The following is a 21,693-nucleotide window of genomic DNA, read 5'->3' as shown; positions in this document are numbered from 1 at the left end:
CAGAAATAACGTGTGGTGAACTGACCGTAAACCCCATTCCCTGTCCCCCTGTGCCACTGGGGGGGGGTTAGGTAGAGAATCCGGGAGTGGAGTTGTGCCTGAGAAGAAGGGAGGGGTGGAGGGAAGGTGTTCTTCTGAGATTTTGGTTTTATTTCTCATTACCCTACTCTGGTTGATTTGTAATAAATTGAGTTAATTTTCCCCAAGCGGAGTCTGTTTTGCCCGTGACGGTAATTGGTGAGTGATCTCTCCTGTCCTTATCTCGACGCACAAGCTATTTGTTATATTTTCTCTCCCCTGTCCAGCTGAGGAGGGGGAGTGATAGAACGGCTTTGGTGGGCACCTGGCATCCAGCCAGGGTCAACCCACCACAGGGACACATGCAACTTCTTTGCTGAACAGTGAATTTGGAGAGATGAAGTGTCCCCTGTCCTGTCTGCAAATTAGTGGCCAGGCACAGCAGGCAGTTATGCAGTTTTCGTACACCAGAATTATATGGTGGATGGATGTGCTTTGTGGGGTCTGTCCTGTGTAATTGTCTCAGCTATCAGGACAAGGGAGCTGATGAGCTCCTACTTACACTAAAAGGTGGACCAGCCCCTCTGGGCCGTCTGAGATGGCAGTTTGAGACTGGCCCTGACACCCCAGCACACAGTCCTTTAGCGAACAGAGAAGGTGAGGCACCTTTTAGTCCTACATGGGCTATATTCAGGGAGGATTTATGAGGAAAGAAGGGGGACAAGGAGGTGAGAAAAGAGTTTTCTTGATCCTCAAATTGATCATACCCAGAGACTATGAACATTTCTGGGGCACTTTCAAATCATTTCAGCAGACTAAAAGCATAGGCTAAGCCTAGGATTATCACAGCACTTGAAGGACAGTTTTGCTGTGTCAGGTGAGTTTTCTAAACAACTTTAGTTTTGGTATAAGGAGGAGACAACAGCACTGATGTCAGTGAGGCTGGGGAAGATGAACAACACTGGCAGTCCTCCAACCGCTTAAGAAAAGGTACCAGAATAAAGGATTTACCCCAGGAACTCTTTATTTTGACAACTCATTGCACTGAACGAGAATTTGCTTCAATGGGAATTTGTTCTCTGAGCTACCTATAGATTCCTCCAAACTTTGAATAAGCCTAATCTGCTTTTCTCAGTGATTTAATTTAATACACTTTAGTTCACGTTTACAAGAAGATAAAAACATGTGTGCGGTATTAAGCCTGTATGTAGTACTATGCACTTTTTCCATCATCTACCATACATCATTAATGTTCCCTGCAGAAAAAGGATAAATCAGACCAAGAAAGGAAAAAAAAGAAGAACTGGGGGAAGGCATTGACAATATTATGTCTATGCCCCTAGCAAATGACTCCAAACCTGAAACTATTCAGCTTCTGAGTACTGAGGTAGAAAAATCATACAGCGATAGCCATGGTTCTTTTCCAACAAGGAACTTCTCTACCAAGGAAAATGAAAGATATTCTCTCCGCCCCTGGTCCACACATGACACTGCTCCAGTTTGAAGTGACAAAGGGTTGATTAGTTATGATCGGCTGCTACAGCTGAGGCGATACAGAACTCCAATCAATTCCCCAGCAATCAATTTGTTACACCAAACTCTCTTGCCCCCCATCTGCAGCTGCCTGACATCCATCAGGGCCCCCTTCTCCTGCCTGCAAGTCCTGGTGAGCATCTGAAGATAGCTCAGTGGGCTAAAATGGAGATCACTTGCTCGGTGTGCTATTGGGCAGATAGGCTGGCAGTGTTAACCCTCTGGAGCTGAGCAGCTCAGCTGCGCGCTTCAAGTTTCCACTGTGATATTATATTTGACATTCAATTTGAAACCCTAAACTCCTTTAATGCAATATCTCAGCACAATGATAGTAATAAGGCAGTACCACTTGCTTTCGATTTAACTACCAAAGGCAAAGTGGAGAGGGGGAGAAAACAGACCCAATTATGTTAACCCCTTCACTACTAGCTCAGTAGATGACTCGCTTTATAGGTACAGACTTCCATGTTAAAATAAACTGAGAAGAAAGACAGAGGAGTGCTTTTTCAGCTAGCAGCTAAAATGCTTTGTTTTGTTGTGTTTTGCTCCCTGAAAGTGCCAGAGGCTGCCATTTTGCTCCGAAAATTTCAGTAAAACTGCATGGAGGTGGTACTGGTTCCTGGTAGAGTTATCATCTTGCATATTTGGCAGGAGATAAACAGTTAAAATCCTACTTTACAAATGTAGGGCCATAGCGTGCCCTGATGGGGCCCTCACCAAGGTCTCTGATGCTTCAGAAATCTACCTCCATGGTTTTGTCATCGTCCCACATCAATCGAGATGATAGCAGTAGTTTAAAGTGCTCTGAGGTCTTCTCCATCCAGAGGAATGGGTGGGAATCAGTGCACCAGCTCTCAATATCTCTATTTTATAAATGGGGAAACCTGTCAAAACTGAGGTCTGTTTTTAATGGGAGATGGAAAATTTGTTCACTGTTCAAGCTGAAATACTGACTGTTGACATCTAGGGTTTGTCAAGGCTCAGATCTGGGGCTGTCCATTCTGGAAAGCTTTGAAACACCATTTCTAGCCCAAATTTGCCTCTAATCCTAAGGCACAGTAGGACTGTCACCCAGATTTTTGTCAACTTTCCAGGCTGAGAAAATACAAAATCTGGCTGTGTTACACCAAGTTTTTCTCAGCTCTTCTACTGGCATTCACCATCCACTAGACTCAGCAGATCTGAGCCAGCATGAGTCAAAGCAGGGATCAGGGTGGGAGGAAGGGGACATAAACCTAATGAATCAAGTCTAAAGGTAGTTAATATTCCTACTATGCATAGGCTTGTAAAGGTAAGTTTTTTTTTCCTTCTAGTAACTTTATTTCCTTCTCTTCTGGTCTTTTCTCATCATTTTTCCCTATGTATAAGGCAGTGTTTTATACACTATCTCTTTGACCATGTTTCTAGACATATGACCTGTACTGTAGCGGATAGTATAAAACTTCTCTGGCAGCCTCTTCCCAGCTTGTCCTTAGACACCAAGTGAATGTCAGAGATCTAGATTCAAACTATTTAAATACATTTAGCCAGCTTTACACGGCAACTCTTCAGTCAAACTTTCTCTGCTTTAGGAAAGGACATGTCGCCCCTCTTGGCAAATCAATTATTTAGACGCTGTGATAGTCCGAGGCATCGTATCAGTAATAAAGTAGTGAATTATTAATCACGGCTTGTGCTGTTTCGATTAGATTTGGGAAATTCAGGATTAAATTTCTGGCACCCCGTGTCTCGGATTGAGCTCAGCCCAGCTGGCCTGACAGGCATGAGCTGGCTTTGTACTTCAGAGGAGGCTGGTGGATAAAAATTACTTGAAAAGCCTCAGAACTTCAATTATTATTATTAGTATTTGGAAGGAACTGGAATGACTGAAAATAGATTTCCAATCTGCAGGGCAGTTTTGGTTTCACACAAAACTTGTGCTGTAATAGCTCAGTCTTTTTCTCCGGTTCCTCTGAGCTCATCTGCTTGCTGCAAGAAAGACTAACTCGGCTTGAAAGACGAGGCAGTCTGGTGAGTCTGTCTGTGTACAGTATTTACACTTTCCACATTTCATCTGGGCTCTGAGGACACTCTGGGAGACTGAAATCATATTAATTAGAAGCACAGGACCAGCACTTCTACTGCTCTGGCACTATCTGTTGAGGGAGGGAGAGCCTTAATGCAGGAAGCGTGAGCCTTGGCGTCCAGGAGACTTTGCTTGCAGCCTGCTTAGGGGCAGTGTAAAAGGGTTTGGGCTTTATCATCCATCCTGTCCCCAGCAGACAGCCGTCCCCTACAGTGCCCTGCCACATAAATTCAACCTGGCTTCACTCAACTGATACTGTTTAGCTCTTGCCTGTGCTCGGTGCATGCTGCAGAGAGCCTGCTCTGAAGTGCTGCTGAGCGCTCCCTTCATCGGAGAAGGGCTTTTTGCAAGTGTGTCTGCTACAGCAAGGGGAGCAAAAGCAGGAAAGGGAAAAGCAGCTGGGAGCATGTGGGGAGTGTCAGCTCCCCCATACGTGGCTGGGGGACATGTAGAGAAACGCTGGGGCGCAATGCTGGAGTGTCGAGTTTGAAGTGGCACATCTGAGCGTGGCATGGGGCAATGCTGTGCGTGGGAGCTTGGTACTACAGGGTGTCAGAGGAATTGAACTAAGAGGGACCCCAGACCTCAAACCACCTGGGAGAACAAGGGGGGGAAGTTCTGGGGTGCCCACAACCAGAGCAGAAAATGTGCCACAGAACTGTGAAGAAAGAGCAGTTCCTCTCCGGTGACTTTCATCCATGGATGAAATTTAATTTTTCCTTGTTGCCTATAGGCATAGCAGATTTGCAGAAGTTAGTAACTTCTGCAGCAGTTAGGCTGGGAAGTTAAGTAACTCTGTCCAGGCCTTAAGGAAATCAAAGGAAAAACCCAGGTGACCTGACCCTACGCTCACATCCTTGTCAATGCGAACTGATAGCACAGGTCTGAAATGAAGCCTGCCGGGTTTCTCTCTGTGAAGTTGGCCTTTTGCTAGACATACAACTAAGGGAACAGCTTTTGCCACAAATGTAGTCCAATTCAAACCCTGAACAGGACTCAAAAGTGACCGAGTTGAAAACCCTTGACATGAAGAAAATAACATTTCACTCGGTGCAGTTTTAATTTCATCCCTCTGCCCTGGAGTCAGAGGTTTCTGAGCAGAACAGGGACTGTGGAGGGCATGTGCATTGTGGGGAGGAAAGTGTGTGGGGAGATGCTGCATGTAGCTAGTTTCTTACTCTTAGAAGCCTTCATGACTTTGGGGGAAAGGAAAAGCAAAAAAAAAAAAAAAGGTTTTAAAAGAATTTTTTTGAAAGAGGAGCTGAAAAAGACATCAAAACAGATCAAAGAAACTCATGGAAGTGGGAAAAAAAAACAGAGAGAGAAAAAAAAAAAGGAAAAGCTCCTGCAGTAACATTGGATGAAAATTAAGCTTCTCAGATCTGTTTAAAAGATATTCTGTTTGATCTTTTATATCTTCTGCTCTGATTATCCAGGTTCCTTTTGATGTTGCTGAGCCCTATAGAACTGATATGTAAAAATACACATACATATGTATTAATATAGTGGGTACACATGCACATGCATGCACCCTCTCACTCTGTCCTTGCTGCCTGTCAATGGGAGATGTGGAGCCAATGGAGACGAGGCCACGTAGGAGCAAGCTCTGGTGTTCTGACCCTGTACTGTGTGTCCCATGTCATGGTGTCCCTCAGGAAAGAAAAGCCTCCCTGCTCCTCTCCCTGGCAGGAACCACGAGGAAAAGCTGTAGTCTGAGATGCACAGGTTAAGGGTGGTGTTAGTTGGCATTTTGAGTTAGGAAGCTGTAACTGTTTGGTGGCACACCATGTCCTACTCTGTGTACCTCCCAAGCCCTTGGGATGTTGTGGACTGACAGTCGTGCTGATATACATCCATGGAATAAGGCTTCTCAGAGGCTGTCCAAAAAGACGTAGCCAAAAGGGTCACAAGACATGTACTCCTGGGGATCTTGGAGCAGTTCGTGCCACCCCACTGTCCCCAGCAGAGATGTCCCCCTTTGGCCTTTCCTGCCTCCCTACTGTTCCCCACACCTTCCCACTAACGCCAGCTCCAGACTCCTCAGCACTGTAGGACAAATTGATTTTTTTTTTTTCTTCCGTCCCCTTAAGATAAGGGAGCGGGGCCAGCCCTAGGATGGGTCACTGATGGTATCAGGAGGGTAGGGAAGGATTTCACACAGAACAGCAAAGACATCCCCAACATGCCAAGCCGGCTGCTGTTGCTGGGCTGGGAGGAGGGAGGTGGATAGAGGCTGCTTTAAAATCCCCTTCTTGGCCAGGCAACAAATCTGCTTTGCCTCAGTGCCACCACCTGCAAAGCACTTCTCATGCTGCTGTGAAATGTGGCCACTTTGGAGGCAGCAGGACCCAACCCCGCGTGGCTGCAATAAGCTCCATGTGCCCCCCCAAGCCCAGGCTGCGCCGGCCTCTGGTCCCCACTGCCACGGTGCCCACACACTTCCAAACCTTTAATCTGCTTACCCCCAGGAGGCCCTGGGAGGCAGGCAAAGTGGTGTTAAGCTCATTTTACAGCATGAAACACAAGTGATTTCCATACAAATACCGAGCAAGTTGGCAGTAGAGGTTGGACCTAGGCTCTTGCTCTGGGCAGGAGGGCAGCTCTCTGCCTCCCACCTCCATCTCTGCATGCTTGGCTTTGCGCTGTCAGGTGTCATCTCGTGTAAGGAAAACTCTGTCGTGTCTGTCCCCCCCTCCTCAGGGACCAGAGATTTCCACACCACCTCCCTCATCCGCCGGTCCTCCTCATCCTCACAGATGAGCACAATGAAGCGCTCCAGCTGAATTTGGGCTCAAATGTGTGCTTTCCTGCAATTTTAATACACAAACATGCTTCTAATTGTTATAAATGTTTGGAGAGGTGTGTAGGCAGCTGGGAGCAGTAGGCACAGTATTTTGGGTTTTCTTAACTGGGGCTGGTACACTTGGTTGTTTCAGCCCCTGGGTGCTGGCTGTCTGATCCCACCTTGCTAGCTACGGTACTGTGTATTTATTCTCATTTCTCCTCTCCCTGGTCTCTCCCCCATCCTCATTTGGATGTTTCCCAAGCAGATCTGTCTATTGCCACTCCCCTCCTAACGCTCCCAATTTAAAGGAAAAAAAAAAAAAGGAAAATACACAGGAAAATTATTTTAGTTTCATAGACAGCAATAAAATGATCAAAGGCTTATTTGTAGCTAACAGCAGACATACACCAGTCATTGAACTAAGATGGGGGGGGACACATTTTCTTCATCTCCCTACAAATGTGTTTCTTTTAAAAAAAAATCAATGGAGGCAGATTTTTTAATTAAAGCAGATGCTGATCCTGCCTGCCCCTGATGCTGCTACATGTTTTGTTGTTGTTGTGGCTGTTGTTATCTAATCTGGGCCTTTATTTATTTATTTATTAACCTCTGACAATGGGAGATTGTAGCTCTGATTTCCCTGTTAGACTTGGGAGAACAGAAGGGAGGTGGGCCTGTCGGAGGAAAATGTTTTTGTTTTGTCTCCAATCTCTTTGCTACCCAGGTGAGGGTCAAACACCCCCTTCCTCGGGCTTTCCCCTCCTCCAGCTCTGGCGATGGTTACAAAGGCTAAGCCTTGCTGTCTCCTTCTCTCCAGCCTTTTTACAGATGCAAATCCCCTCTGCTCAAGCTCAAGAGTGTCTCTGGGAATAAAATGTGCTCTGTGGAAACACCTTCATTTGAAGGTGATGGAGGTCTGGACCTGAACTGCTGAATGGCTAGTTTTTCTTTCTTCTAATTTTTTTTTAATACCGCTTCCCCCCCCGCCCCGAAGAAAGCACCAATTTAGGTCTCTGATGAAATGATCAAGAAAACCAGCTCTAAAGTGTTTGCCCTTCTTCCTCATCCAGCAGATCTGAATCTGCAGTTTCCTTCCTCTCTCCTTCAAACCCTCTCTCAACGGCTCCCGTTACATGTGAGATCAAAAGGTTCCCAACAAGGTTTTCATAATGAATGTCCAAGATAAACATGTTTGCTCCACGCATGCCACAGCTGAACCTAACACTGGACTTTGTGGGGCTGGGCAGGACCGAGCACATGGTCCATCTCCTCTCCCTGACTGGTGCTCTGCCTGATGTCTACAAGGGTCCCTGATCTTTTGCTCTTCAAATTCAGGCAAGTGCATAGAGGTGGGGGTTCTTTTGCTGAAGATGACTGGCGGTACTCACCTGGTTCAATCATCCTAAAATCTAAAGCAGAAAGATGAAGCTCCAGAGAATCTAAACCAAGGATAGGTTCATCCTCCATTTCAAGAGCTCTTGCTATGAGCTGTGATCAGGCCATGATGGAGGGACATGTCCTGGGCCTGGACTGTCCTCTGCTGCAGGCCCTTCCTGAAGGCCATATTTCAGTCCCCACAGATGCTTTTTGCCTATGGGACTCCCTGCCTGCGTTCATGGGTTATGCCTAGAAATAACCTAAGGGGCTCTCTTGACTCTCCAGGCGCAAAGGTGACCTGCATCAGCCAAAGATTTGGCCAGAGCATTTGTCTTTATGTGCGTCAATAGGACATAATATCAGTGCTGCAGGGCCTCGGGAGAAATCTGTCCTTTCTGTCCCCACCACGCCGTTGGCCAGGTGCTGCCGAGAGGGAGGGCTTCACATGCACCAAGCACAGACCACTGCTGGAGGCACAGTACCTGACTGGATGGATCGCTGGTCCCATCTGGTATGGCAAACTATACCTTTATATGTGGAAGGAAACTGATAGTTAAAAACGCCCAGAGAGTGCTTTTTCTTTCCATCTTCTATGTATCCATGTAGCATCCATATATCTGCTCGAGCCTGACTGCCCAGGCTTTGCACACCCCTGACCTTCACTGATCTTAAAGGCTGCCCTGGGCATGCAGTTCTTTGCCAGGTCTGTGGGTGGGTGATGGCAGCCCTACACATGGATTGAGAGACGTGTCTGAATACCTAACGGTTTACTTCACTGGCCAAAATGCACATCAACAAAATAATTAAAAAAAATTATTTTCCACTTTGCAACAGTGACTCTCCTGACCCAAAATGGAACTTTTTTTCCATTTTGTGATGTTTTGTTTCCTTTTCATTAAAAGCAAGTGAATTAATAAAGGAAATTGAAAAAAAAAAAAAAGAGAAGAAAAAGTTTTCTTTAAAAAATGCCTCAACAGCAAAATAGAAGTTTCACATTTTCGCTCAAGTGAATTGATCGTGGTACCTTATTATTTGATAGGAGCTTGCATATATTTCCATTCAATGCTTAACTACTTTTTTTCCCCTATGAATAAAATATTTGACCAAAATCCTTCGTCACTTGTAATCTGGAATAGCATCTTCCATTATGACTACAAAGAAAACTAAATATTGACTTCAAGAATCTGCAGATTTAGAGATTTGCTTTTGAAAGGGTGGGATCCATTTGGAGAAACTAATGTGTTTACAACAAGGCATACCTCCACCGGTGATAATCACCCTCAGCTTTCTTCTGTAGTCAACAGGGATCTGGTCTCAAAGTTGAGGGCACAACTCTCATCCTAAGATAGACATCTACTTTCAGCCAAACCACACGTGCCCTGAAAAAACACTTTTCTCTCCATGTTCTATGTTGCAAGTCTTGACTGACTTGCTCAGATGGAAGGATCTACATTTTAATTAGATGTCTTATATGCGGGTAAATTTAGGGAATTCAGGAAACCTGCCCAACTAGTTTAAAAGTGAGTGCCGCCTTTAAAGCTGTGCAGGACACTAACAGGATTATGCAGATCCTAACAGGGCTATGGTTTCCCTAAAGCTGGCTCTTCAACAGCACATGGAAATAAATGCATCTAATTTCAGATTGAATGCCTACGGGCAGAGGCACCAAATGTGCACAACGGTGCACTATTTGTTGTTTGCAAGTGCAAATATTCACTCTGTAGGGGAAACACTATTAGCTGTATCCCTTCTCTGCTGAACTCTTCTTCTTTTTCTTAATATTATCAAGACCTTAAAATGCATAGAAAAATTAGAAGTGAGATATAAACAGCTCCCCTTCCCCCAACCACCCACACTTACATAAGCACACACATTCAAAAGAGATAAACTATACATATATATATATGTATCTGCAAAAGATAAAATCCACTTAAAAATGCAATCTGTAACCTTGTTCCAGCTTTTGCCTTTATCAGGTGGCAAGTAAAGACTTTCACACCAGTGGAGTGTAAATTCTGTTAATAAATTCTGCTACAATATCTTTGAAAGTGTGATCCAATAAAATGTTATACCTAGAGATTGAATTATATCCAGCCTGAGTAGAACAGCAGTGACATCTTTTTGGTGGACCTGGGTTAGGGTAAGGGGTTTTTAAGCATCTCTGTACTTTTCAAAGTGAGCTGAAGAAGGACACTCCAGTCACAGTACCTTGGGATAGATGTATCTTTCGCTACAGCTCCTTATAGCTGTCCGTATTTGGGTGTTATCATGGGAGTAGCTGCCTTGCTATATGCATCTTTTCTCAATTGCACAGTATTGATTGATGGTGTAACAAAGTTTTTGAGTGATAGCTCAACAATGGAGAAGTTCCAGACTCCCTCTCTCTTCCTCTGTCAGTGGAAGGGAAAATGTCTTATCCTCAGCATTAATTAAACTCTGTGAAACCTGATCTTGCTATGGAAGACCTGTGTGTAGATTCAGATCCTCTGACAACATCTTAAATTCACTGACTGGCATTTACTAGGTAAATAAATAAGAGGATCAACCCAGCACTACTGTAGAGAGGTCAAGCAAAATCTTTGGTCTGTCTGTGAAATACACGGGACAAGTCATCTGCTCTTGAAAACCACCAAAGCCGTACTGAAGCCTACTGATTTATGCCATGAAAGGTTGAGCTTCTGTAAAGGAATTGCTGCTGAGAAAAAGCCTGGGCCAGAGAGTGACTACTGTTGAGATAACCAGAGGGACCTTCTGCCTGGGGACCAGAAGGTTGTGGTTTATGCCTTGCTTTGGATAACATGGACTGATCCCTATGAGTCCGGGGTCCATTTTGTTCTCTGCACCTTTTTCTTTATGTGTTCTGCCTTCCTGCAGCAGTGTTTACCATGCACCCGATGGTGTACAATGCTACATGCCTAAATATGCTTTCAGGTCAGACTTTCAGAGACTTTACCCTCAAATTCCCAGTTCTTGGCCTGTGTCCATGGTTCTGCCTAAAGGTCTGCTTTTGCCTGTGTGGATTTCACAGGGATGAGGATAGACATCTTAGGGCAACTGAAAGAAGGACTACCTATATGATTATTTAGGTTACCTCTGTAGTAAACTGCGCCAGAAAATGGGCTGAAGCAATGTCCCATGATTGTCAAAAATCTGTTGTTAGCACAGTGTTGGTCACTACTCTTCTGAACTTCATCCAGGTATGGTTTGGGAGATATAGCACAGGCCAGAAACTGTTCCCAATCTGCAGTATGGATATGGGCACCCTTTTCTGTGATGAAGGAGATCTTAGCACTGTAAGTGTGAGCATACAACCATTTGTCCTTAGGTATAGGGAATGCACCTACAGTGATACGGGTGTAGTTCTTCAATACACTGATATATATTAGCTGGGGACTCAAACTTTATCTGTGGTATGGATGCACTACCCATATTAAAAAAAACCTAAACAGAGAAGACATACCTCAGAACACTCATTGTATTTTCCCTGATTTTTATATATTTTTGCTAAACATCTACTGCTTGTTACTGCTTGCGAAAGGGTATTGGATTACCTTTCTCTCTGATCAGAGCACTATATCAATATTCATATTCTAAAATATCTTTGTTGCCTGTAAGGATAAAAAAATTCTTAATTTATTTCTTCTAACTGTCCCACCCCCATATATATGTTCCTGCTTAATCAGCCCATTCTAACCACTGCATTTCTCCCCCTTGCAAATCAAGGGTGACTTTCAGCTCCCAGCGTATTGGAAAAAAAAAAGTCTGGCAGAGAGTAAAGCAAAGAGTTGCTTTTCCCTTCCAGAAGCTGTGTGGGAGGATGAGATTGGCACAAGTTACTGGCCAAAATATCACTTATGAGTGGCAAAGCTTTTCCTAGGACAGTCTCTTTCACATACCACTTACAATAACAATAGCCTTGGTAGCATTTTAAAAGAGAGAGCAGAGAAGATGTGGGGGTGGGAAGGGCAGGAATTACAGCCCTTATATTAATTGTCTCCCACAATTCTTTCATTAGCTGGCGAGACAGGTGCCCTCCGACCTCCAGCATCACTTACTTCCTTGGTAACAACTACTGCTGGCAGATGATCCCTCTTGTAGACTTCATCCATATTCAGAGAGTTGTCACATCCAACGGATGCTAAGAAGCTAATCGAGTGGAATTTTCTTTTCCTTTTCTTTCTCTTTTTGTTCCCCATTTTACTCCTTCTCTCATGCTAGAAAGATAGATTCCCCACCATGCAGTCAAATTCTTTTGAACCCTGGGAAAGGGCCATATCCATGGGGAAAAGGAGAAAATCCCTTTTCTGTTCACACATAAAGTCTCTGATGATTTTTGCCTTTTTACACATCAAGCATACGACTGTTTCGCATTCCCATTAACAGCATTTAAGAACAACCAAGCACAACTAGGGGCTTGACTAAGACAGCTGTTGTACCACACTTGCTGTTTCAGGGCAGGTTGAAAATTTCCCATCAAAACTTTTCCAAGATAGAAAATTAAATTTCCAGTGCTGCCTAGGTTTTGGAAGGATGTGGCCTTATTAAAGCAGTTGATTTTACAAAAGATAGAAGTTGAGGAGAGTTGAGATAAAATTACATTTTCCACAGAGAAGGGTAATATTTTCACTGATGTTTTAATTTTGTTTGCTTTTTTTCCCCCATCAGCCCATCAGCAATACTGTGTTTCCTTCCTGTGTTCAGAACCAGACTTGCCAACATGGTTCTGAAGTATCCAGCAATAGTTTATATGAAAATATTTTATGTGCATTTTATGCATTTTCTACAAAAATAGTTTCTAACAGAGATTTCATAATCATCTCTTCTAAACACATGCAAAGACTTAACTGAGGTAATTTCAAACACCGAGGATGAGAATGCTGAGTCTGAAGCAGCAACTACATAGAAAAACCTGACACTTATATCCTCGATGAGAAAAAAGAACCAGAAGAATAATGAAGATGCCATTTCTGCACATTTCCATTCTGAGATTTATAAATTTCTGACCATTTGAATATTCATCTAGGGGAAAATCTGAGGCCATTGAGTTCAGATAGACAGTGAATCTTCATTCACAACTGTATGTCAATGGCTGTCAGTCAAACATGAGGAAGAGGGAATCAAAGTCAGGAATTTCTGCTCCAGAAAACATAGAGCTTATTTCAGTGAGAGACTCCACAACACCTGAAATACCTTATTTTCAACTTTTGAAAATGATGTATCATTAGACAGAGAGAATTCCTAAATCATTCCCAGACTTTTCTGAAAAATATTTGTAAGCAACTGACCTGAAGAATCTCTAATAAAAAAGCATCATGTATAAACAATAGTCCCGTTAACAATGACACTGATTTGTACAATTCAGAGGAAATGCTGACATCCTCCATTCAAGCACTAGTTTCAAGCTACTGAAAATGTTGTTTTAAATCCTGATGGCATCTGTTCCTCTTCCATGAGTTAATTCAAGGGGAATAAATGTGCAAAACAAAGGAAAGAAGGAAGGCAAAGGCACAATGGTGCCAGACAAACACCACTCCCACAAATCTCCCTTATTTCCACCATCCGCTGCCGGGTTTCTTGTTAGAATGTGCAATGCATAATTTACTTCTCATGTCTTTCCTTTCATCATCCTGTGAGTACAGATTCTTCCATAGGCATCCTTGGTGTTACTGCCGTTCCTGTCACTGGTGCAAACTGAAGCTGGCTGGTGGGTTTACTTATATGAGTGTGCACTCTGCGGGATTGCTGCTGCAACTTCTTAGCAGCCTCTGTCTTCATGACACTATTTTGGGACCTCCCTCTCACTCTCTCTTGTCTAGCAATGTCTCGTCTCATGGAGACTGGAGAGCTAAGTTCATTAAAATGGAATTTGGTGGGTTATTGCACAAAATTACCTCTATTTACATCTGCTGCCTGTCACTTTCAATGCTCTACACCTTTTATCACTTAATACTTCCACTACCTGTCCATGCCAACTTTTCAGTGGGCAGCAGTTGTAAACTCAAGTTAGCATTGCTTGCTGCGTGCACTCCTTCCTACAGAAGCCGCCTTTAATGGGCTCTGTGAGCTGATGTCTTGGCCAAGAATATTTGTTCATGGGTAAGACAGAGCTACAGCTGTGCTGATATCCAGAAATGCCAAGAATATCCATAAATGATTTTCCTAGGCTGAATTATAGTTCCTGCACTGTAATTAACTCTTTGGCTACTGCAAAATGCCTTTATTGAGATCAGCTGGGAAGAAAAGAATAAAACTGAAAGTAAGCTTTTGGCTGGAGTGAGCACTGAACCTGAATCTTTCGTATCTCTACTGGGCTGGGCTGCAACATTTTAGCTAAAAGAGAAGTTCGGAATTTTTGCTCATGGAATACAGCTTAGCAGTGAGTCAATGAGTGACTGCATAACAAAATTTGTGCTTACGAGACATTCAAGAGGTGGAGACCTATCCGAGACCTCAGTGCCTTGAGTTGAAAGACCATACCCGGTTCTGGGTTAAGCACATGGAACCCTGTGTTGTCTAGTCCCGAGTCACAGCCTACAGAATGGTGTGTTACTTGAGTCTAGTATACACTCCTGCTTGCGCAGCACTGCCCCAGGTACTAGAAAATCTTGAAAACCAACCCATTTTCCTGTCTAACATGCCACATCCATCACCTTCACCTCCGTTTACTTGTACAAGCAGTTCAGCAGAGATGTTGAAAGGATGAAGAGCAGCAGTGTGTTATTTCCACAGACCTCAGCAGGCACTGGCTAATGTCCCACATCTGCAGAAGCTCAGGCAATTACATTTTTCTTCTTGCTTGCGGTTAGCACGCCACCCAAACACCTAACTGACTACCACAGCAGCAAAGCTAGGAAATCTGTCCCTGTGAAAATTAGGCACATACCGACATGGGACAGCTCAGATCTGGATCAGAAACAATGGCTTTAAAGGCTTCCTTACTCACACTTTCTTCCTGCCCTTTCGTCAGTGAATTAACACGGCATCAAAGTGTCTGCCACCCTGATCTCTGACCATGAGCCTATTAAAATTGCATTGGAAGTTAACAATGAGGACGGAAAACAAAGATCAAATGAATAATGCATGAACAAAGCACTTCAATTAGATATTGAAGAAAATAATATAAATATATTAGATAGCAAAATAGCTTGAATTATAAATTAGATGGGGAAATTCTTTTTTTTCCCCCACTGGGAGGAAAAAATGAAAGGAAATAAAGAGATACATAGTCTTTGATTGGCTGATGAGAATAAACTGTGAGGATATTTATACATCTTTGCTGTTCAAGCTTAGTAATTTCATGTGTTTTTGCAAGATAACACTTAGGTCATGTGATTTCATCAACCAATCGAGCTGCCAGGCTCGTCGCTGACACTTGGTAATGAAGTGATATGGTAGGGTAGGACACAGTCACCTTATCTTTTTATAAATGCATTGAGTGGCATTTGGGATGCCTTCCTACCTTTCCGGTTCATTTGCATTACACAAGAACCCTCTAAATGTTAAAGCTTTCAGTTGCAGTGAAAGTTTGACGCTTCCAACAGCATTCAAGGATATCTGTCTTGGAGTGGCATAAAAATAATGATGTGTAGTTGTGTGTGTGGGGACGGGGCTGCGTACGCGTGTGCGCAACAGCCGGCTGAGAGGCTTCGGAGCTGTCTCTGGCACCAAAGCAATGCGTGGCGTCCATCCAAGTTGACAGGCCTACCCAACCTGAAATCATCTGAGTGCAGTTTCTGAAATCGTTTGAAAGTGGAGTGTCAGGAAGATGTTTGCATGGCGGCTGACATCTCCTCCCGGCGTGGTTTAATGACATCCCTCCCTTGTCATAACTCTTCTCACGCTTCACAAATAATAACAGCGGTGGAAGGACTTGGCAAGACGGAGTTGGGGGCAGGAACAGGAACGTGGGGATGGGCTGGGAGGCAGGAAAGTGCAAATTGCTGGAGACAAAACCACTTGAAAGGGCTTGAATCAGCCTGAGCATTCGTACCTGGGAGGGCTGTGGGCGTTTCTTGCTTTCCACATCATTCTCCCATCTTGTTAAACAAAGGATATGGATATACCTGCCTTTGCCAATCAGCCCAATCTAGAGTGGCAGGCAAGGATGAAATCCCTCTTGGTATGGAGGCCTGTCTGTAAAGGTGTTAATTGTGTCTATGTATTTATTACAGTATGTTTGGCAGGTGCAAGGAGGGAGAGGGTAGTGAACATGCTGCTGCCTGCACAAGTTTCCTCCTACCCCCACCGGGCTTCTGGGTTTGGTGGGACTGGCAGGTGGGTTGCATCTGGAAAGAGACTAAAATAAACACCACAAAGAGAGAGGTGGGGGGGACCGAAGTACTTGACCGAGTTGAGGGGTTTGAACTCCTGACTTTTAAAACTGTCTCTGCCACCTTCCCGCTGACTTAGCTTGGGCAAGCTGCCCCATGCTTCTGCACCTCAGTCTCCCCCTTTGTAAGACTGGAAGGAGAAGGCAGTGCTAGGACTGAGGAATGAAGATTAATCCCAGAGCAGACAAAACACATCAAGATGACATGAAATGTGTTACAACATTGTCACATAGGGGATGAACATGGTTCTTTTAAAATGCCCCATCAGCACTACATACTCTCAATTAAATGCAATTATAGCCAGGAAAAATGATCAAGAGCTAACTGACAGAGTCTATACTGATTTGATATTTCCCCTACTTCCAAAGAGAGAGGCACATTTTCCAAGCGTTTGCTAATTAGTGTTACCCGCTTGTCAGTGTAAGACTGGGAAACCAGAATTCTAGCCCCGTTTGTGGTCAGTTCAGTGCATGCAGGAAAGATGCTGCCTCTGGATTTTTGGCGGGGGATGCGCCCAGCAGAACAAGCCTCATCACCCACGAAGTCTGTGTGCTGCCAGGCAGAGGAAAGACTTGTTTCTGTCAGGCGTGAAGACAGTGAGAGAGCTGAGGAGCTGGGGAACCAGGTACTCTCCTTCCCGCATCTCCGGATGGCTGTCTCAGCTGTCTCCGCAGCCGTAAGAGGCAGTTCAGGAACTGAAAGCCTGCACCTGCTGCTGAAGGAAACACAATTTTGTAGGTGCTCGGTGTCTGAGGATTTCAATGTGCAATAAAAAGATAATTTATAGTAATCATAACAATCATGGGTGAAACCTTGAGGCCTTTAACAGTCTTTTGTGGGGCAGAACGGCCACATAAGCTGGTGACAAGTTTGCTGTCTCAAGGACTGAGTAAATGACTGAACTGCAGTCCAAGGACTCTCTCAGTAATAATATGGCAAAGTGAATGCAAAGACCCTCCTTGCTTTAGCTAATACACCTGAGGAAGGGGTTTTGTCCACCTCAATTTTGTCTTCTCCCCTCCTTCCATACGTAGCAATCTTTAGCGTGCACTCTAATAAGAACGGATAGGTGGGGTTTTTTTGCTTACTAACTTTGTCTAAAAGACAGATATGACCGTGCTTTGTAGAAAACATAAAAGCTTGTTGGGCCAAATATGGCTCTGATGTAACACCTCTGAGCACAGTAGAGGTCCGTGTTAACCACCGTGTCCAGCTATGCAAGGGGTGTCTGAGGCAGGTGTACAGCTCCCCACTGCCCCTCCGCACACCAGGTATGTGGAGAAATCTCCCAAGCCCCCTTTTAAATGTCTTTCTGGCAGATGTACAGTGGGTAGGCTCCTGTGAGGATGGAGGGCATTTCCCGAAGATCAGGAGCCTGCATTCCTGCCTTTGGTAGCGATGACTGACACCGTGGTAGCCTCTCAGGCTGGCATGTGCTCTGCCAGCCCTTTGGGAGTGTATTTACAAATTAAATGAAAGAGACAACAGATGCTTTCACATTACTTCACAAGGAAATGAATGACAAGGTCAAGGAAGAGGAAAGGATGAAAAGAGCTTTGTCAAAAGGAGTGCGTACCTCAGTGGCCGGGATTATCTTAAATGGGCTCACACCTATGGCACTGGCAGAGTCCCTGTGCACTGAGAAAGCCTGTCCTTTGAATGAGTTGTTCAGCTAGCATCCTTGCTCTTGCTTCTTTTGGCTCTCCTGACAGAGGATAAAGGATCCCAGTGCATTTTCCTTGTCCAAAGGACTTAGCCCTACCATTGTGTCACCATTCCCTAGCTCCGCACAGCAGATTCCCCTCTCCAAGGCTGTGTGTGGGCAGCTATATGGCACATAGAGATTAACATTTGTCCCAGCCTACATACTGCTCTTCTAGGTTTCAGAGTTTGCAAGGAACACATGGACACACCAGCGAGCAGAGCTGCAAACCAAGGGATCCCCTCTTCTCTCGGAGGAGGTGTCTGTGCTGGATGCTGGTACAAATGTGTCCCCTGAAAGCACTGGGGGTAGGTACGGCACCTGGTGGCTTTGTCGTGCCATGAACATGGTTCAGGTTTGAGGAGCAGTTTGTGAGAGTGATGGACAACTTGGAGAAGGAAACTGAAGCTTAAATTTGTTGAGGGCTTAGCTCAAAGTCTGATGAGTTTTTCCCTCACCCTCACTGGGCTTCAAAGAAATCTCCAAATTCTTTAGGTGAGAATCTCTGGAACTCATTTCACCTGGTACCAAATATCTGAAAATTTGGAGTAAAGACAAACTGAACCATGCAGCTCTCTCTATTACCAATGGAAAGATCTAGACTCCTCACTCTGGAGGGCGACTCCTGCCCCAGATATGGAGGTATAACACAAACTTCATGCCAGAAATTTATTCAGGTTACTGGAGGAAAAATGCACAAACCAGAACATCAGCATCAGTTTGTCAGAAACAGCACCAGCAGATACCAGCATATTCAGGTAAACCTTGAGGTGAGGTGAATATACATAATGCAGAAAGTCTGCTAAATTATAAGTATTACTGCTAAGTGCAGAATTAAATCTAAAAGTAAGGCCTCTCAGGTGGAGATTCCTGTGGATTCTTACATTTTATACAGCTTGGCTTCCTCAGATGTCTCCATGATCCCAGCTAATGCTTCCTTTGCTATTCACCACACAACAGCAATGGGAAGAGTAGAGTTTAACTGTTATTGCCGGGGGCACTTAAAGTAAATACTGGCCAATTCTACATATTTAACTAAGTGGCTGAGGAGGCATAACACATCTATCTTTACCAATATTTTTAACAGAAAGGATACCTAATCCATTAGAGATTTTTAGGATGAAGTGCTTAAGTGATTTAAGTAGATAAGTGTCAGGTGAGTTTGGGTGGGATGTGCGTTTGCTCTCTCTTTCTGTTTTTGGTTTTGTTTGTTTTTGGTTTTTTTTCTTTCTTTCTTTTTTAGTATAAAATCCACATAACCAAAGGAGGATTGCAAACAAAAAAAATAACATAAATCTTACAGATGAACCCAGGGTGCATATATTGAAATCAGAAGTATTTCTGAAAGGCTAGTCCCTGATTTTAAACAGTGCTGCATCCCCATCTATTTTCCAAGAAATCCCTGGAAAGTGATGGGTGCTTACCACACTCTGAAAACTTGGTAATTTCTTTTGGCCCTTAACACAAATAGAGAAAAGTAGGTACTTGGTTTTGAATACTTTGTAAAGGCACTTATTCCTGAGCATCATCCTTACACTTGTTTTACAAGTCTCTAAGGACCCCAGAGTGGTTGGGATGTCTGTTCATATTTTTGCTGAAAGACAGCAAGAGAGAGAGGGGCTGTGAAGGGCAGTCAGTAGTGAAGACAAGTTTTCAGTCTTCGAGCTCCTGAGCTTTTCTTCCTTGAGATGAAGGCGGGGAAGGGGCTATTCTCCAGCACAGGAATGAGCCCAGCGTAACGAAGAGAACGGCTGCTCACGAGCTCTTCTGATGCAGGCAGGTCCATCGGGAGAGCTCCTCCCACACGAAAGATCTGTGCTGGCACTAATGAGTTTCTTAGCGATTGATTATGGAATCAAAGCTCGTCGTCTGTCCTCAGTGGGCCTCAATGTAATTTCTGCATGTGTTAAAGAAGCTACTCATCTTTGTTGATACAGATTAGGATTAAAACACACAAGGGGAGGTGGGGAAAAGGATGGAGCTCAAAGCTTCCACCTGTATCTTCTCATCTTTGGAGCTTAGTTTAATAAAAACAGAAAACATATGCAGGTGGTTGGTTCAGAAATACTTTGCCAGCATAGCAGCTGCTTAAAAGCTTCCAAATGCTCAAGATGTTTATGAACTTGGATCTATGTCTTGTCATCCTCCATCCTCCACACTCCTGCACACCTCCTCTAATTACAAAAAAATGAAACGCTGAATAGCAAGTGCATTCAGATGAAGCTGGGCGTCTGGATTTGTCCCTACTTGCTTTCTGCTATGCTATCGAATCTAGTGATATGAGAGAGTAGTTTGGGCTTACATAGTCTGGGATCTCCTCCAGTGCTGTCCATGTGTACTTTGTGGCACTTTCTACATTTTAGAAGGTGATTTAGAGGGGAAATTGAGCCAGTAGGGGTATATAAGGCCAATAGCCTAAAGTATAAGAACTGCAACACAACAGAAGAGGATAGAGCAGCTCTGCATCAGAGGCATTACATGGAAACTAGAAGTACCGTTCATGTAGCGATGCTCTCTTCCCCTCATTCCCCCACATTTAGAGGACACTGCAGTCAATGCTCTGCATGGGCACACAGAGACTCAGCTTTACCTACAACTTCGTTCCTATCAGAGGTGTTTGCCTGGTTTTTGAAACAACCCTGCTTGTCTGCAGGAGGACTTTGGGAAGCACTGACCAAGGAGTCTTTCTTCTGCAGCCAGATCTGCTGCAGTCCAGGAACATTGAGCCTTGTTGTGGGCTCAGTGATTCTGCTCCACATGCCAGGCGAGGGAGCAATCTTTCCCACTATTGCACCATAATGTGTGAGCTATCAGATACTTCTTTTCTTTTCTTTTCCCTACCCCCTGCCCTGCCACCTGTGAAATTGCTAAAACTTTTTTCATTTATGAGGAAAATTAAATAAACAAATAAATAAACCCCCAGAACCCAAAGATTTCTTATTAAAGTTCTGAACATATGCTACTTAGGAAAAAAAAATCTAAGTGAAATTGGCTGATAAAGTAAGAATCCCACCAAGGGCTGTTCTTCCAATCATCCGGTATTTCTCCTGTAATTTCCTCAGAGATTGTGGAATGATTTTCCAGATGTCTCTGTTCCTTCCAGGTGGCGTGTTCAACATGATTTGGAACAAGGCCAATCTTATGCTTCTTCCTATAGAGGGGAGATGATACTGTGCAAGGTACATATATGTACATAATTCCACATTTTTGGAAACATAAATAGCATGTTTTATTAAGTGTGCAAGTAAAGCACAACTCAGAGGAAGGGTGGTTTTCTTGTGAGGCTGACAACATTGCCCCGTTTGAGATGGGTACCACCTTTTCTGATCAGTAAGAAGAAAACCAAGGGCAGTTTTTGCTATAGGAGTGTTTCTAAGGGGTCAGGAGGTGGCACAGTTTCCTACTGCTCTTTAATTTCACTCACATAAATTCTGTTTAGCCTCAAAGCTACTTTGGTTCCCTCCCAGATGCTATACCTCCTTGCTTGCCTGTTGAACATGGGCTGGCAGCAGAAATGTGCAACCATGGAGCTAGGGCTGCAGGGAGTGGGGATTCTTCTGGGGCAAGAAGCCCGCAGCAAATGAAAATAGCAATAGTAAGATTGGGTCAGTATATTGGATCAGACCAAAACCCATTGCATATTCTGCCTGTATTCAGTATCTTGACATTTGGGGCAAGGAGGTCTGTTGATATCTCTCCTGGAGGGCCTAATGCAGTGGTTATTTTCTGCAGGGTGCACTGACATTTACAGGAGCTGCAGGTGTGCAGCTGCTAATGGGGACGTCCATCCATCTCAGCACCTCCTTCACCCGCAAAAGAGCAGACGTAGCTGTCGACAAACTGGACAATTCCTCAATGGAGTATTCTGCTCCACTTTTCACCC

At 44.1% G+C, this 21,693-nt stretch overlaps 1 protein-coding gene across 11 annotated transcripts in view; it reads right to left on the bottom strand.

The window, feature by feature from the left end:
- The window catches only part of CELF4 (CUGBP Elav-like family member 4), a 730,638-nt gene that overhangs the window by 193,934 nt on the left and 515,011 nt on the right, over window positions 1-21,693 (bottom strand). The window lies entirely within an intron of this gene.

This window comes from Haliaeetus albicilla, chromosome W (genome assembly GCF_947461875.1).
Source record: "Haliaeetus albicilla chromosome W, bHalAlb1.1, whole genome shotgun sequence".
In the NCBI taxonomy this organism is placed as follows: domain Eukaryota; kingdom Metazoa; phylum Chordata; class Aves; order Accipitriformes; family Accipitridae; genus Haliaeetus; species Haliaeetus albicilla.
The sequence above is the reverse complement of the archived record's forward strand: the minus strand, read 5'-3'. Positions and strand labels throughout refer to the sequence as shown.